The sequence below is a fragment of the Macaca nemestrina genome, chromosome 6 (genome assembly GCF_043159975.1).
Source record: "Macaca nemestrina isolate mMacNem1 chromosome 6, mMacNem.hap1, whole genome shotgun sequence".
NCBI classification, from domain to species: Eukaryota; Metazoa; Chordata; class Mammalia; order Primates; family Cercopithecidae; genus Macaca; species Macaca nemestrina.
The window spans coordinates 160,130,813-160,149,781 of NC_092130.1; the positions used below are offsets into that span (position 1 = coordinate 160,130,813).

The 18,969-nt window shown below is 35.1% G+C and overlaps 1 long non-coding RNA gene across 1 annotated transcript in view; it reads left to right on the plus strand.

Moving 5' to 3' along the window:
• Nucleotides 1–17,273, plus strand: part of LOC105472964 (uncharacterized) — a 40,912-nt gene extending 23,639 nt beyond the window's left edge. The window contains exon 3 of the long non-coding RNA XR_981950.2: nucleotides 16,832–17,273. This is a non-coding gene — a long non-coding RNA (uncharacterized lncRNA). The remainder of the gene's footprint in view (nucleotides 1–16,831) is intronic.
• The last annotated feature ends 1,696 nt before the right edge of the window (nucleotides 17,274–18,969 follow it).

Sequence of the window (18,969 nt, forward strand, 5' to 3'; positions counted from 1 at the left end):
ATTAACACATTCTATAAATTTATATAGTTAAAATAGGGGGTAAATGTAGAAAAATAATAAAAATTGAGAGGAAATCTTGGTGGTAACTCAACAATGCTACTTTGAGGATTAAAAATAGTGTAGCTGGCTGGCCGTGGTGGTTCATGCCTGTAATCCCAGCACTTTGGGAGGCTGAGGTGGGTGGATCATCCGAGGTCGGGAGTTTGAGACCAGCCTGACCAACATGGAGAAACCCTGTCTCTACTAAAAATACAAAATTAGCCGGGCATGATGACAGATGCCTGTAATCCAAGCTACTTAAAAGGCTGAGGCAGGAGAATCACTTGAACTCAGGAGGCAGAGGTTGCAGTGAGCTGAGATCGCGCCACTTACACTCCACTCCAGCCTGGGCAACAGAGGGAGACTCCAATCTCAAAAAAAAAAAAAAAAAAAAAAAAAAAAAAAAAATGTATACATATATGTATATATAGTGTAGCTGAATCAAAATTTAACATGTGCACACCTTTACATAAGTGTATCCTCTCTAAATGATTTGAACTTGCTTACGGATAATCAAGGTCATAATGTTTGGGACATAAATGCCTGTATACTTATACCAAAATATATCAGCAGTTACAATTAAAATGATCTTACATATTATTTGTCATATCAGGACTATTACTATTACTATAGTTACTATTTTTATTATGCTGAAAGTATATGATAAATGTTGAGATGTGATTGATGGATGCTTAGGTTTGAAGAAGCAAAATTAGAGAAAGAGCTTAAAGGTGTCTCTGATACCTTCCTTTCTCCCTGGATATGGGCTCCGGAACTACTACATTCACGTAGAATCTGGAATATCTAAGATCCTTTCTTCACAATCTTCCACAAGACTGAGAATCATAATGAGACACATTAATGAAGCCTAGTTATCAACTGATAATACTGTCATTAACATTTATTATCACACAATTAGATTGTGCATTAGCCATTTCTCAGAGCCACTTTAAAAGGAAAAAAAAAATACGAGGATATATTTGAGAACAAACACTGTAAGGAGTGCCTGTATAGTGATAGTGTTTCAGAGTGAATGAGACATTTTATCACCTGGCATATTAACAGTGTGAAAGGACGGGGATCATATCAACCTCTCCCCTTCTTCTCCCTATCCTTCACATATTAGTTACTTGTTAAATCTTCTACCTTCTCAAACTGGAGCAATTATCTTAGCAATGACAGTTTTAGTGATGGGAGGAAATCATAATAGCTGTGGGTAATTGTTAGAAAGAATCAACACAGCTCTGAACTTTATAGGTCATGATATCTCTGTAGCTTGTGGATTTAGCTGCATTTTGAAAAAGATGTGTCTCCCTTAGCATCTTCCTTTTTCATATATTTTTTTGTAAGTTTACAAAGGTCAGATGCCAGTATGATCTAGAATAACAGCATTTGTGGCTGAGTTTGAAAGGTTACTTTAGAGAAAAATCTCATGAAGCAGCAGTACCCCAAAGTGCTGCGGGGAATGTGGCTAAAACCTTATTACATCCTAATGGAGCTTCTAACACATTAGACATATAGAGCATTGGATTCCAGAATGTGTCTGAGGGATTTAGTCTCTAGTTACTAAAAGGAAATGAAGAGGCATCTCAAGGTTAGAGTTACACTCACGAGGTCATGTTCTTGGGACATCAACGCCACGTGGAAATCAATTCTACCATCATAGCAAAGCCTGAAGCGCCTGTTTAATGATTTAGTAGAATAATAATTGAAATGCAACATAGTTATGATAAAGAAGGAAATGCCAGGGGCTTCCTTTCTCTATGGACTATAATACCATAGTGAATTGGGCTTTTCAAAATTCAGAAACTTTTTATTGGCTGTTTCATGAAAGCAGAAATACCGCACCATGTGTTTTCAGTAATTAAGGTAATCTGTGTAATACATATTTTTCTTTAGTGCAGCTGACTATCCAAATGAGTGAGTGTTTGGTGACCAATGTAAATATCTGTATGAACCAATTCCAGATATTTTAGCTGTGAATGACTTGATGATAATTATAATAGAAGCAAAATGAGTGTTCCTCATTTTAATGTGACCTATTAACACCACATCATTTAAGACAATTATTTATTTTTTAGTATAGTATGAACTGGTCCTAATTCTGAGGCATGCTCATATCTTAGATTATCAACACTAGAGAGTTATTACAATTAATGACTGGCTTTCTATTGTGTCAGAGTCAATTAAATTTTCTTTTTTTTTTTTTTTCTGCAAAATTCTCTTCTGCAAGTCATTTCTGGAGTCTCCTTGAAAACCATTTGCACAATCATAACATCTATCCAGGTATCTGGTTATTACCTATGTCAGAAAAATCTATTTTCAAGGTTGCTTCGTAGGTGTTCTTGAGTATGCATGAATCAACACACATGTTCATAGAGGAGAAGATTGTGCTGATTTGCCCTTCACCAACATTCTGCTAACGGTGGACCCAAGACACTTCTATCACTGATCAGAACTCCGCTTATAACCAAATAAAATAAAAATGAAAAATTTAAAGTACTTAGCCTAGACCTGACTGCAATATCTAACACAGCTTTCCTGGAGGCTTCAGTATTAAGCGAAGTACAATACAGAAAGTGACTTCCTTGAAGAGGTCCTTCACATCCCTTGTAAGTTGGATTCCTAGATATTTTATTCTCTTTGTAGCAGTTGTGAATGGGAGTTCACTCACGATTTGGCTCTCTGTTTGTCTGTTACTGGTGTACAGAAATGCTTGTGATTTTTGCACGTTGATTTTGTATCCTGAGACTTTGCTGAAGTTGCTTATCAGCTTAAGGAGATTTGGGGCTGAGAAGATAGGGTTTTCTAAATATACAATCATGTCATCTGCAAATAGAGACAATTTGACTTCCTCTTTTCCTAATTGAATACTCTTTATTTCTTTATCTTGCCTGATTGCCCTAGCCAGAACTTCCAACGCTATGTTGAATAGGAGTGGTGAGAGACAGCATCCTTGTCTTGTGCCGGTTTTCAAAGGGAATGCTTCCAGTTTTTGCCCATTCAGTATGATATTGGCTGTGGGTTTGTCATAAATAGCTCTTATTATTTTGAGGTACATTCTATCAATACCTAGTTTATTGAAAGTTTTTAGCATGAAGGGCTGTTGAATTTTGTTGAAGGCCTTTTCTGCATCTACTGAGATAATCATGTGGTTCTTGTCTTTGGTTCTGTTTATGTGATGGATTACGTTTATTGATTAATGTATGTTGAACCAGCCTTGCATCCCAGGGATGAAGCCAACCTTTTTGTGGTGGATAAGCTTTTTGATGTGCTGCTGGATTCGGTTTGCCAGTATTTTATTGAGGATGTTCACATTGATGTTCATCAGGGCCCAATTCTACAATTCTCTTTTTTTGTTGTTGTTGTGTCTCTGCCAGGCTTTGGTATCAGGATGAGGTTGGCCTCATAAAATGAGTTAGGGAGGATTCCCTCTTTTTCTATTGACTGGAATAGTTTCAGAAGGAATGGTAAGAGCTCCTCTTTGTACCTCTGGTAGAATTTGGCTGTGAATCCGTCTGGTTCTGGACTTTTTTTGCTTGGTGGGCTCAATCTACAAATGACTTTCTTCACAGAATTGGAAAAAAACTACTTTAAAGTTCATATGGAACCAAAAAAGAGCCTACATTGCCAAGACAATACTAAGTGAAAAAAAAAAAAAAAAAAAAAAAGCTGGAGGCATCATGCTATCTGACTTTAAAGTATACTACAAGGCTACAGTAGACAAAACAGCATGGTACTGGTACCAAAACAGAGATATAGACCAATGGACCAGAAGAGAGGCCTCAGAAATAACATCTACAAATGTAGATCTGATCTTTGACAAACCTGATAAAAACAAGAAATGGGGAAAGAATTCCCTATTTAATAAATGGTGCTGGCAAAACTAGCTGGTCATATGTAGAAAGCTGAAACTGGATCCCTTCCTTACATCTTATACAAAAATTAATTCAAGATGGATTAAAGACTTAAATGTGAGACCTAAAACCATAAAAACCCTAGAAGAAAACCTAGGCAATATCATTCAGCACATAGGCATGGGCAAGGATTTCATGACTAAAACTCCAAAAGCAATGGCAAAAAAAAAAACCAAAATAGACAGATGGGATCTAATTAAACTAAAGAGCTACTGCATGGCAAAAGAAACTACCATCAGATTGAACAGGCAACCTACAGAATGGGAGAAAACTTTTGCAATATGCCCATCTGACAAAGGGCTAATATACAGAATCTACAAAGAGCTCAAACAAATTTACAAGAAAAAAACCAAACAACTCTATCAAAAAGTAGGCAAAGGATATGAACAGACACTTCTCAAAAGAAGACATCTATGCAGCCAACAGACACATGAAAAAAATGCTTATCATCACTGGTCATCAGAGAAATGCAAATCAAAACTACAGTGAGATACCATCTCACGCCAGTTAGAATGACAATCATTAAAAAGTTAGGAAACAACAGATGCTGGAGAGGATGTAGAGAAATAGGAACACTTTTACACTGTTGTTGGGAGTGTAAATTAGTTCAATCATTATGGAAGACAGTGTGGCAATCCCTCAAGTATCTAGAACTAGAAATACCATTTCACCCAGCAATCACATTACTGGGTATATACCCAAAGGATTATAAATCATGCTACTATAAAGACACATATGTTTATTGCAACAGTATTCACAATAGCATAGATTTGGGACCAACCCAAATGTCCATCAATGATAGACTGGATTAAGAAAATGTGGCACATATACATCATGGAATACTATGCAGCCATAAAAAAGGATGGGTTCATGTCCTTTGCAGGGACATGGATGAAGCTGGAAACCATCATTCTCAGCAAACTATCACAAGGACAGAAAACCAAACACTGCATATTCTCACACATAGGTGGGAATTGAACAAGGAGATCACTTGGATACAGGGCAGGGAGCATCACAGACCGGGTCCTGTGGGGGGTGGGGGGCTTGGGAGGGTTAGCATTAGGAGAAATACCTAATGTAAATGATGAGTTGATGGGTGCAGCAAACCAACATGACACATATATACCTATGTATCAAATTTCCATGTTGTGCACATGTACCCTAGAACTTAAAGTATAATAATAATTTAAAACAGTGACTTCCCCTGGTAACAAAGGTGATTACATTCAGGGCCCAAAGGTCCAAGACAAATATCAGGATCCCTGAAAGTTTTCATATATTCAAGGTCTACTTAACCACAATCTATCAAAATTTTCTGGTTTCATCTTAACTCTGATGCTTACTTAGTTCACCAGATTCTTCATTTCTATGTCCTGATTCCAAAATCTTCAATAGTCATGAAAATGTCATCTTCCTTCAAATTCAAGGATAATTACCACTCAAAAGGTAGAAACATCACACATATCCATTTATTTATGTGTGACGTCCTCTCTCCTATCTGCTGCGGATCTTTCAATCTCCAGGTCTCCCAGAGAATATCATAGTATTTTTTCAAAGTCTGAAATAATTCATCATAAAGTACAAAACACTATATGTGGGCAGCCAGCAGTCTAGCCTAACTCCATCTGAAAACTTAAAATGATTTTCTAAGTCTTTGAAAGACAATCCCCTTAAAAGTATACAAAAATTCATTTGTTCAGATATACAGTGACTTTATGACTTTTGTTTTCATACACACACATATGAGTGCTCTCATACAGGAATAAGTAATTATCTTCCATTTGTATAAACATAGTACTGTTCCGTTGGTTTTCTATTAAGTAAAGGAAGACTCCAAATAGAATGGATGCTTTCTTTGCTAGAAAAAGAATTCATGTGATATCGGCTGATTTGTGCTCCCCCAAATTCATATGCTGAGTCCCTAAATCTAAGTACTACAGAATGCAACCCATTTGGGGACAGGGTCTTTAAAGAAGCAATTAACTAAAAATTAGGTCAATAAGATGAGCTCTAATCCAGTATGTCTGGTGTCCTTATAAAAAGAGATTAAGACAGACAGAGAGAGACAGCAGACAAATGCACACAGTAAGAGACAATCACGTGAACACACTGCGAGAGGGCAGCCATCTGCAAGCCAAGGAGAGGCCTCAGCAGAAATCAAACCTGCTAACACCTTGATGTCAGACTTCCCACCTCCAGAACTGTAGGAAAATACATTGCTGTTGTTCCAGCCATCCAGACTCTGGTATTTTGTTGTGGCAGCCCTGGTAAAATAGTATGTGGTGATTAATAGATTTTGAATTAAAATTATCTTAACCAGCATAGTAATACTAACATGAACACAATTTTTTTCCACCTGGTATTCTATTACCTTATGTATACATAATAATATATACAACATATCAAATAATTACTCCACAAATTACAAAAAATATCACTGTCATTGACTCATGTACTTTCACAAATGAGTGAATATACTGTAACTTTTTCTTATAGCTTAGATAGAAACTTGAAAGGTTTGAGTATTTGTTTTTTACAAAAAAAAAATGTAAATTTAATTGACTTCCTGGAGTTCAAAGTGAAGCTTTAGACATGACATAATTTCTCACTTGACTTCTATGATGTTGGCAGGGACAATTTTACTTTTCCTATCATGCATTTTTTTTGGTGTGAATTTAAAATAAATAAATAAAATGACCACAGGAAAAACTAAGAAAAAAATACCTCCACAGCTGAATCTTTGAGGTCTACTAATGAATTTGATTTTATTTTATAGAGTGCCTTTGGTATTGAATAGTCAACACTACATAATTTTTGAAAACAAAAAAACTTTGTTGAGCATTTGGTGTGTATAAAGTCTCATGCTAGTTACAACACAAGCATCATTGTTTTAAGCATCACAACACACGTGCCATACCTGTGTCTTCCTAATTTACAGAAAAAAGGTTAAAAAATTAAATAATTTGCCTAAGATTGCAAAACTAGTAATTAACAAAACCAATGTTAGGGATTATTCAAATTCTAAACCAAGGCTTCTAAGTGTCACACAATATTTTTAAGAAGGGTTAGCCTGAAGGAGGATTCCCAAATGATGAAGCTTAGACATATTTTATGTATCTAAGTATGTTTGTATATACATATTGTACACATTTCTATATATGAAGGTATTCAAAATATATATGAGCATATGTATGCATATATTTGAATATAAATATGTGTGTACACATATGTATACACATATGCATACATATATGTGTGCTTATATATACTTACACAAACACACACGGACTTATTTTTCTATGTAAACATGATACATTTTGGAGAAGTGAGATAAGTTAAAGTAAAATATTATAGAATATTTAAAAAAATTAAAAGTAAATTTCAGTATTTTACCCAATTTCTTCAAATACATTAAAAGATACTTCATAAAAAACATAGCAAAATTTCATCACTCTATCCTCCCCTCTCAAAATTAGTAGAATCCCTAAATTACTCTTAAGAGCTTCATACCTAGAGTAGGAAATAATGAACCACTTTAACCAATTAAAAGGAAAAATACGATCAATTCAACTATCATAGAAAATACTCTTTGATAAAATTCTATACAGATCTTGGTACAAAATGTTTAGATTACTAGAAACAGTACTTTTTTTTTTTTTTACTTGACAAACTGCATCGACTAAAATTTAACAATGCTTTAGAAATAAAATGATAGAACTAATCTTATTAAGTTAAAGAGTACAATAAACTTATCAAGTATCACTATTTCTCTCTGCATCATCTAGGAGATCCTAGGCACCAAAAATTAAAAGAAATTAGAAAGATCTGATTACCCACTGATGTATTAGATTTTGTTGAAATGGGTTAACATTAATAAATGAAAATAATATGTTTATCTGAAGTACTGTCTTATTTCTGGTCAGAAAATGAGCAAATCACCTAGGTGCTTATGCATGCTAAACTGGATGCCACAGAACAAAGCTGGGGCATAAATCTAGTAGAACAAATTGTCAATATTCATTATTGAGTATAGCTTAACATAGAAGTACAGACACCTACTGATGTTACTCTCTGCACCAGCACATCCTCAACAAAGAATTCAGGGCACACTGTCACATTGGAGGCTACAACCGCTGAAGTTGTGAGCAATAGCTATGACTCAGTGGGGAGTTGAAGATTTGAGGAGCTTTCTTTTGGGAGAACCAGAGCTATATGAAATGGAAGGAGAAATAAAAATGTCACTGAAGAAGGAAGAATTAGAATCTTTATTCTAGGATTGACAGACTGTATCAGTAATTCATGAATATTGTTTGGGAGATGAGTGTGCTTCCAGTCTAAGCCAGCTGGGAAATCATCTGGGTTTTTCTAAAGAATACTGTCCCATTGTCCTCGGAGTGAATCATGAGGACTCTGAGTTCTTAGAGAGGAAAGAAGATTAAAGAGCATTAGGAAAATCTGTTAAAATGCTGAGAACTAGTTTTCAGTACAATCAAACACGAAATGACTTTGTGGTCACTGATAATTCACTCAATCTTTCTGCTTGGTACATTCTCACCTAGATCAGCGTTTCTCAGTCTTAGCTGCAAATTTGTATCATCTGGAAGCAGGACATGATAGAGAGAGATAGAGCTAGAGATACAGATAGACAAAGTGAACCATCTGTGGACATGAACAATTTCTGGGCATCAGGTAGAGACAGAGACAGATAGAAAATGAGAACCATCTCTGGGCATGAACCTGAGTATCTAAACTGTTGAACTTGCTAGGTTACTCTGATGGACAGTTGAGAACCACTGGTGTATGGATGAAGCAATGCTAATCAATTTAAATAAAAATCCCGTAAATATGTGTCTCCTAACACATTGCTATGGCCACATACTTCTTAGTTATCATTTATGGCCGTTAGTGACTATTTTCACCTACCTAACACAGATATCATGAGAATAATTAAAATGGCTTCTGGAAGTACAATTAGGGGATTTCTTTAAAATTACAAAACAGAGCTTGCCTAAAATCATCAAGATTATGACTAAAAAGGAGAAAAGAAATGCAAATTATGTTTTGGTCCTATAATTGGCTGTATAACAATGGATTGACTCCGCATATACACAGCATAAAGGCACAGAAAATGAGAATCTTAAGCCTGTGTTATTTGACCAAGGCAGTTTCTAAGGAATAATGCACTTTATACACAGACATTACAATACTTCTCAAGAATACATAAACTACAAGTAATCCCGATTCCAAACGATGTTGCCAAGTACCTTTTGACCTTCATATCAGCTCTGAAGTGACTAGTAAATTGGATTACACCACTGGGCATATTTATAGCAGTATTTAATTTTAACTACACAGAATGCACCTGTTTACTCAGACCTGATTTTAACATCAGAGTATCTGTGGAAGGCTTAATAAAAATCCTTTTAAGAACTCTATTGACAGATAGAATTTGCCAGTAGAAAAGTTAGTTTAAAACAGTCAGCAGAGCAGGAACTACATCAGTTTGCCTTGATTGGAAGAGAAAAAGAGATTTTGAATTATTCATAAGAAGATTTTTAAAAATCTAAAAATATTTGCTAAACATACGGAAGTGGTAGGTTTTCATTTAATCAACAAGGTATTCAAGAAACTACAAATCCTGACTGTTGTTTTACATCAATATGGTACAGTAGGCTAATATATTAAACCATTATTAATAACAAATATGGCTCCTTAGTGACATTAAGAAGAGATAAAAGAAGGGATGAACAAACCTGTGTAGTGAAATACTTTTAAATATATGATAACAAAGTCAAACTAATTTAGCCTACTTTTTGCTTTTTGATATTGCAGTAGACGTTTTATTTCTCTGACATTTGAATTCATCCACGAAGTCATCATGTCTCTCCATCCGCAGATTGTGATGTCTTGACTATACCATGAGGAGTTTGATTTCTCCAAATTTTTTTTTAATTTTTAATTTATTTCTTTATTTTTAGCGACAGAATCTCGCTCTGTCACCCAGGCTGGAGTGCAGTGGCACGATCTCGGCTCACTGTAGCCTCCGCTTCCTGGGTTCAAGAGATCTCCTGCCTCTTCCTCCCGAGTGGCTGGGATTACAGGTGCCCACCACCAAACCTGGGTAAATTGTGTATTTTTAGTAGAGATGGGGCTTCACCATGTTAGCCAGACTGGTCTCGAGCTCCTGACCTCAGGTGATCCACCCACCTCAGCCTCCCAAAGTGCTGGGATTACAGGTGTGAGCCAATGTGCCCGGCTTCCAAATCTTATATAGCAGTCTTCCATAAAAAATCTGAAGGATAAATCATAGTATTTGTACTGTGATTATTCTTTCTAATTGCTCTGTAATTTTGAATGCAGAAAAACTGGTCAGTTAATGCAATAACATGTCTAATTTAATGCAGTAACATGTCTGATACTATATGTTTAACTAATGACTCTCCCAACCAATATGTAATTATATTATGAGAATGAAATCTATATATTTATGGGAGTGACAGAAACCTAAATGGACATTTCCCTACTTTATTTGCACAGTTAGAATTTGTGGAATTCTAAGTACTAATAAAGATTTAATGCATATGTCTTCACACATAGATGTTACTAGATATTATATGTTGTGGGGGAAAATTATTGACAATAAACCCAAACAAAAGCAAAACACTTAATAAAACTCATTGTGGAAGAAACTGAAGATGAGAAAAAAATATGGAACATATACATGGTCTTAGTCACTTTTTATATCACTTTTTTTCTAATTGTTTGAGTGAGGTAGTCATATGTCTGGCCTAGGAAACTCATTCTGTGAGTAAACCCTGAAATGGAATTGCTACATTACTTGTTCCTAGTCACAATTTCAGAAAGTGGAACATAATACTGAAATTATGTTCCAGTTGTTCACTTCCTCTCCAAACCTCTTTTTGCAACAATTTGTTAGCATTATTCAAATCAAAACTTTAGAGTTTAGCCACATAAATATATAATTTTTCTGACTATTAGAGTAATTTTGATTTATAATAGATAATTACTTAATCCCTGGGAATAGGACTTTTGGCAAATTTCATATGAATGTCTTCTGTTTTCAATTACTAAAACATATTTGTAGAATTTACTGAGATTACTCATGGCCAAGACATGCACCCTCCCAGTGACTGCTGCTGAGCTTCCTATTTCACAGTAGGCACAACTATAGAAAATACAGCTACTGTGTTATATAACAAACTTTCCTAATCATGATTAAATAATCAAGTTTTATGACTTCCCTCTTTTAGAAGAGGTAGTATGAACAAAATAATTATTGAGAAAGACCCTACTATGAATCTGTAGCTCTATTACTGACATCACACATTGTAGAAGCTGAATGATGGCCCCCAAAGATGTTTGCATTGTTGTCCCCAAAATATGTGAATATGCTACCTGCCATGTTGCATGAGATTTTGTAGATGTGATTAAGTACCTTGAGATGAAGAAATTATCCTGTTATTCTGTTGGGCATGTAGTCGCATGGGTTCTTAAAGGCAGAGAATCATTTCTGGTTGTGGTCAGAAAGAGGGATGTGACTATGGAAGAATGATCAGAGAGATAAAACTTTGTTGGCTTTGACGGAGGATGGGGACCAAGAGTTAAGGAATGTCGATAGCCTCTAGAAGCTGAAAAAGTCAAGGAAATACATTACTTTTTGTAGCCTCTAAAGAGGAACACTGTAGCCCTTTCAACATTGGGATTTTAGTTCAGTAAGAACCATGTGGGACTTCTAACTTACAGGTCTGCGAGATGATGGACTTTTGTTGTTGTAAGCTGCCAAGTTTGTGGTAACTCAGTACTTCACTACAAAAATGATACACAGCTCAAAAGCCTCAGCTATTAAAAAATCTACGTATCAATGTATTATTACCTTTCAGGATCCAGATTGTCAATGGACCTTACCACAAATATGCTCTCCATCTACTTATATATTGTTCAGATAAAAGAAAGTATGGGAGCTAATCAATCTAAGAGCATACTAAATCTGGGCAAAGGCTGCATTTTTTTTTTTTTTTTTTTTTTTTGGATGGAGTCTCGCTGTGTCACCCAGGCTGGAGCACAGTGGTGTGATCTCAGCTCACTGCAACCTCCCCGTCCCAGGTTCAAGCAATTCTTCTGCCTCAGCCTCCCGAGTAGCTGGGATTACAGGCGCATGCCACCATGCCCGGCTAATTTTTGCATTTGTAGTAGAGACGGGGTTTCAACATGCTGGCCAGGCTGGTCTTCAGCTCCCAACCTCAAGTGAGCCACCTGCTTCGGCCTCCCAAAGTGTGGGGAATACAGGTCTGAGCCATCGTGCCCGGTCAAGCCTGCTCTTTTTCATGTGACCAAGGTAATTTTCAAACGTGATGCGATTTCTCTTATTTTTTACAAACATACAAACCTTGCCTACATGGAATTCGTATCTATATTTCAGAAAAATTAAGTTTCTTGTAAAGTGATTTTACTTACAAGGTGTCCATATATGCATAAATTTACATCTTTTCATATAATAAATATTATGTAGTTTCCTACAGCCATTTTAATTTCTCTTAAAATAATTTATTTTGAGATGACCATTATCTGATTTCATATGTGGAAATTCATAGAATGCAGAAATTCCAAACCTGAATTTCCTAAATATTTTTCATAAGACCTTCTAAATAAATAATTCTGACCCATTTAGGGAATAATCTATTTTATTTGAATATTTTTTCTGTTAATCTAATGTAAAACAAAGAAATAATATATGAACTAATTACAATCAGAAATTTTGGTCACAACCATGGATATATTATGAATGTTCACCTCTCGACATTAGATTATAGAAGAAATCAGACTGAAGAGAGGGATTTAGGAGAAATTATACTTACACAAACAATTATATATATATTTATAAACATACATATGTGTGTAACACATATGTAGTGTATAAATAATAATTTTATCAATCACATTTTCACATTTGTTCTTAAAAACACCAAATAAATCAGCGCCTTCTGTATCTCTACAATTTTTGTAGGTTTGATTTTAAGTTAAAGAGCGATATATTTCAGTTTGAAGTTATGTAAATCAATGTCTGCTATCTGATCATATTTATTTCAGAAAAAAATTCCTGCGTACTTGAAATTCATAAACAACCTATAAATTATGTTGTTTACTATGTATTAATCACGATTTAACAAACGTACAATAGCAAACAGAAACTTGAACAAAGACATGCAACTCATTCAAGAGGAATGAGGGATGTTTTTTCCAAGAAACTAATTTTCATATCCTCATTTATTTATTTTAATGTCTCATTTTTACCAAATTATACAAGTAATGTGGAGATTTGTTATATGCAAATAAGTGATTGAAATAACATGACAAAATCATAATGACCTGTAAAAATTATGACGAGCTGTAACAAAGAATACTCATTAACGAAGTTGTACAATTAATTTTGTAAAAATGTTCCAAATGCAATTTGGCAGAAAAAAGATGCACAGGTTCCAAGGACAATTTATAGTGTTTACTGAAACATGCATATTTCCCAAATAAAATCCACTGATGAAATTTTTAAAATTTAACTTTTGAATGTCTTTATTCTATTTTATTAGTTTTTTATCTTCAAGTACAATACTGATAAATCTGAGGACTTGCCAAGTAATATGCTGTGATAAGTAAGAATATTGGAATTTGTCCCTGTACTATTCCAGGTAAACATTGATGAGAATAAAAGATATATACAAAATTAAATAATTCAGATATTAAAAATTTAGATAACTAAAGAATTTTTTTAAAAAATCCAGAAATATAAACATAGAAACAGTGCCAAAGTTCTGTAAGAAAGATTCCAAGTAACGCACTTGAGAATACATTAAGGAACAATATTATCAGTACATAAATAATTCTAAGCAAAAGATCATTATTGCAAGTGAAAATAAATACTATGAAGTTTAAGTTCCTACCTTTAGACAAAAGAAGCTAACACAAATTAAGAAAAAAAAAGTACAAATGCAGAGATAGGATATAGAATTCATTAGGTAGCCCCTACCATCAGACTTGTGTTTATTATTCAGTACTGAGGGCATCAGAATCCACAATGGATGAGAGAAAAACATAAACAAAGGACTAAGGCAGTGTAGTCCTAACAAAAACCTACTATAGATTTGCAAAGTTGCACTAAGTTAGTAGTTAGGCGAAAGACCAGAATAGCTGTCTAACAGAACTCCTACCATCCCCAGTTTTTCTTTTGCTTTCTGTTTGAAATCATTAGTTTATTTCCACAATGCCTCACAAGGAAATTGCCCCAAATGAACATACCTGGATGGATTTCATTAAATTATATAGATGTGTAAAGCATATTCATACACATTCTCTCTACATATATAATTATAATTTGCCCAATTTCCTGTGCCTGAATATTTGAAAAGGATATTTGATCAGCAACTAATGGGATTATGAGGGAGCTGGTGATAGGTCCTACTATTCACCAACAATGGGCTCCCTAAATTATAAGGAGATGCAGTGTGGCGTAGCAGTTAAGAGTTCTGTTACTCTAGAGTCAGACCAGATTGCAATCTCAACTCCACCACTTACTAACTGTGTGACCTTGGACCAATATTTCTATTATCTAATTTACAGCTACTCCAACTGTTGTCAAAACAAAACCAGTTATGATAATGATCCCTATCTGCTAAAATTACTGTGAAGGTTAAATCAAATAATCCCTGACCGATGACAGACTGATAATAATCCCTGACAGCTGACAGACTAAGAGAGGGAGCGAGTGAGCGAGAGAGAAAGACAGAGAGAGAAAGAATGCTCTATGAAACAAAATCTGCAGTACTAGCAAAAGAGAAAAAAAAAACTTTTATATTGAGAAAAAAAGAAAGAATAAGAATTTCAGAAAAATATTGCTTATTTTTCTTAATAAGGGCCTCACAGGTTGGATTTTCTGGAAGTGGAGTTTAAGACAGTAATTCATATGCAACCATTTTATCGGCCATACTTCTGTCAGACAAGGCCAATTCTTTGGAGCGAGCTGACATCAGCCAACACTTGGCAGCTGGAGATCGCTCACTGACCCAGTAAATATCTAGGTAGGGCACTGTCCAACCCTTGCAAGCCTCAGATGAATATCGCTCTCACATTAAGTTCACTATATCCATGGTTACAAACGCTGCCCACTCATAGCTCAATGGGGGCAGCTGTGCAATTGGCATTATGCTTCAGAGTCGAACTTTATGAAACACATTTTATGTAGCCAAACCTTCCACTAGGAGGTTTAAAAAAACTTAAAAATAAAAATGTTTAAGAGGAAATTTTACTACAATAATAGGCCGCTTAGAGAATATTTCGGTGTTCAAATGCAAATTCTTAGCCTGGTATCGTTTTTCAATCGTCAAAAAAAAATTGAATTTAAAAATCATATACATAAAATGTTACATTTTTCTCTAAATTAAGGGTCTCAAACTCTAGTGAAATTAATTTAAAAATTCTTAATATCAAATACATATATTAACAGTTTTTAAAGATTAAATATAGTGTATTTATTTATGAATCTGTTTGGGCATTTTACTATTTTTCAGGTGAACTATCTGGATTCTGCTTACCTAGACAATGTCCATTGGACTTTTGACAGGAATTATTACACTGTTTATCTTTCATGGTGAAACAGTTCTTATTACATTAGATTACTGGCTTAAATTTTAAAAATATTGTAAATGTATGAAACAACAACATATATAGAGAGTTCTATACATTATAGACAATGATAAAGCTTGGGAGATAATTTTTGACAATGTTGCTGATGCTATACATTAGTTGAATTGCTAATTAAAAATAAATGTCATGATCAGTGAGGTTTCCCACTTAAACCATGCATTGTGTCTCCTTTCGGTACAACCGTTTGTTTTTTTAATGATTTTTTTTTTTCTAATCCATGCATCCATTTTCATTAATTCGATTTCTTCCTTTCACCCTTCATTGCATAAAGTTAGTTTTATCTTGGGCTGACTCTCTCTACACTGGATAGTGAAAGGTAGTCTGAGAGATTAATCTTATATTCATTTTTTCATATTGCATGTTAGGGACTTAGTTCATTTTATACTTAAACTCTCACAGACTGGTTAATTTATAATGAACCATGGTTCATGGTTCTGGAGGCTGGAAATTCAAATGCATAGCAATGGCATCTGGTGAGGGCCTACATTCTCTGTCATCCCATGGCAGAAAGCAGAAGGTCAAGAGTAGGCAAAAGCAAGTGAGCAAGAATGGGCCAAACTTGCCTTTATAATAAACCCATTATCATAATAACAAACCCACTCCAAGGAAAATGATATTAGTCCATTCATGAGGGCAGAACTCTTATAATTTAATCACCTCTTATTAGGCCCTAACCAACACCATTAAATTCAGAATTAAGTTTCCAACACATACACTTTGGGGGACACATTCAAACCATAGCAGGTATATAATTAAATAAATGGTTTTGTCTAGTTCTGAATTACTAGATATGGCAGAAAATCATTTCTACAGTTGAGACTTTAAATGTATAGCATCTTGAATTTCTCTGTTGTTTTTATATGCAAGTTCTCATTAGGTATTGGTGAAGAGGGGCTAAAATATTAAAGAAAATTGTTTTAGATTGATGATTAGTAAATTGCAAAGCTTATAATGGTTTATCTGAGCAGGGTAAGCTATTCTAAGGTCACGATCTCTTATTAAATAATGTGGAGAGTTTAACAAAACAGAATTTTAATCAAACTATAAATACTTATAAGTAGCTGGCTCTCTTTTTCCCCTTAGTATTCATTTGGATTTTAAAATTGTTTTAATTGACAAAAATTGACATTGCCCTGACTTGCCTACCCTTTTCTTTGCAGCTGAAATTTCAATGCTACAGAGAAGACAGAACAAGAGAAACATGTTTCTTCATCTTAATGTACCTCTGTATAAGTCCTTTCATTCAGTTATACATAATCAATGTATAGCATGTTCCTCCTACAATGGGCATTCCATCTTGTGTGTGCACACACAGATTAAAAATATAACTTCTGTATAAACTATATTAACAGCTTCTGTGTCTTACCTTTAAAGACATGTACATGCATGTGTCTCCATTTTTGGAGGAAGGGCATGCATTCAATACAATTTTAGATTTATGTTCCACTGTAAGGGAAATAATATAGCTAAAAATGAAAGGAAAATATTATGAGCTTAATTTCTGGGTGATGTAATGATATGTACAACAACCCCCCCCAATGATATGTGTTTTTCTATATAACAAATCTTTACATGTACCCCTAAACCGAAAATAAAATCTTTTTAAAAAGATTGATTCCAATATTAGGAAGTCAATGTTTCTTCTTTGAATTGCAATCTAGAGAAAGATGCTACTATAATTTTGCCTTATTATTATATTTGTATTTTAATATTTTACTATAAAATTTATTTTATTATGATTATGATAATTTTATTTTAATTAAAAAACCTCAATAACAAAGTCCTCACAATTTCATATATGTCTGTGATATACTAAAGTCTCTGCAAGTATTGAAAAGTGCTTAAAATGAGAAGCAACATATATGTTGTTGATTATCATACAAAGGTTATGGGTAAAAAAGCAAGGAGTGCTCTAGAAGGGCAAAAAAAAAAAAAAAACAGACTGGACTTAGAAAGACTCTCACCACATTGATAAAGGGCCCCTAATATATTTTTAAATTAAAAATAACAACTATTATTATATGCATTCATCCTTAAATACTACCTAGTAAACACACATTTTTTTTTTTTTTTGAGACGGAGTCTCGCTCTGTCGCCCAGGCTGGAGTGCAGTGGCGCGATCTCGGCTCACTGCAAGCTCCGCCTCCCGGGTTCACACCATTCTCCTGCCTCAGCCTCCCGAGTAGCTGGGACTACAGGCGCCCACAACCGCGCCCGGCTAATTTTTTGTATTTTTAGTAGAGGCGGGGTTTCACCGTGGTCTCGATCTCCTGACCTTGTGATCCGCCCGCCTCGGCCTCCCAAAGTGCTGGGATTACAGGCGTGAGCCACCGCGCCCGGCGTAAACACAAATTTTAATCACAGTGATTCCATTATTCTCAAAAAACCCTTCTGTAACCTTTAAAAACTTACAGCAGGGATTCTGTAATTCATGTTTATCCTGCCTACCCAAACAATGATGAGATGGAATCAATGGAGCATAGACAATACTTTGGTTTGTGTTGATATGTTAAAAACAAGAAAACAAACAAAAAACCAATTGATATTTATTTTAGGACAAACAGTGGAGCAAAGATATAAAATAATATATGCCATAAACCTTTGCAAAGCAGTGCTGATGTGATCCTAACATCTGCCTATATTACAAAAGGGAAGTTAAGCTTGAATATGAAATGTCAAAAAATAGCTTATTCGATTAAAAAGACTGATTTGGGAGGTGAACATTAAACACGAAGCAAATGTCCTTGGTCAGTTGGCAAGTGGTTAAAGAAATTATAGCAGGCCGGGCGCGGTGGCTCAAGCCTGTAATCCCAGCACTTTGGGAGGCCGAGACGGGCGGATCACCAGGTCAGGGGATCCAGACCATCCTGGCTAACACGGTGAAACCTCGTCTCTACTAAAAAATACAAAAAACTAGCCGGGCGTGGTGGCGGGCGCCTGTAGTCCCAGCTACTGGGGAGGCTGAGGCAGGAGAATGGCATGAACCCGGGAGGCGGAGCTTGAAGTGAGCTGAGATCCGGCCACTGCACTCCAGCCTGGGCGACAGAGACTCCGTCTCAAAAAAAAAAAAAGAAAAGAAAAGAAAAGAAAAGAAACTAAAAGAAAGAAATTATAGCAAAACAGTGGACTCCAGAGTCCTGAAGGGTAACCAACACAATGCCTGAGACGAAATGGTTAGGAAGTAGACTGTGATGTCTATTGCCAGAAAGATGGTTAGTGGTACCAGATGTTTTGCCCTCGAATTAGACAATAATGTGGCTCTTCTTACCAAAGCAGTAGAATAAAACATCATCTGTCA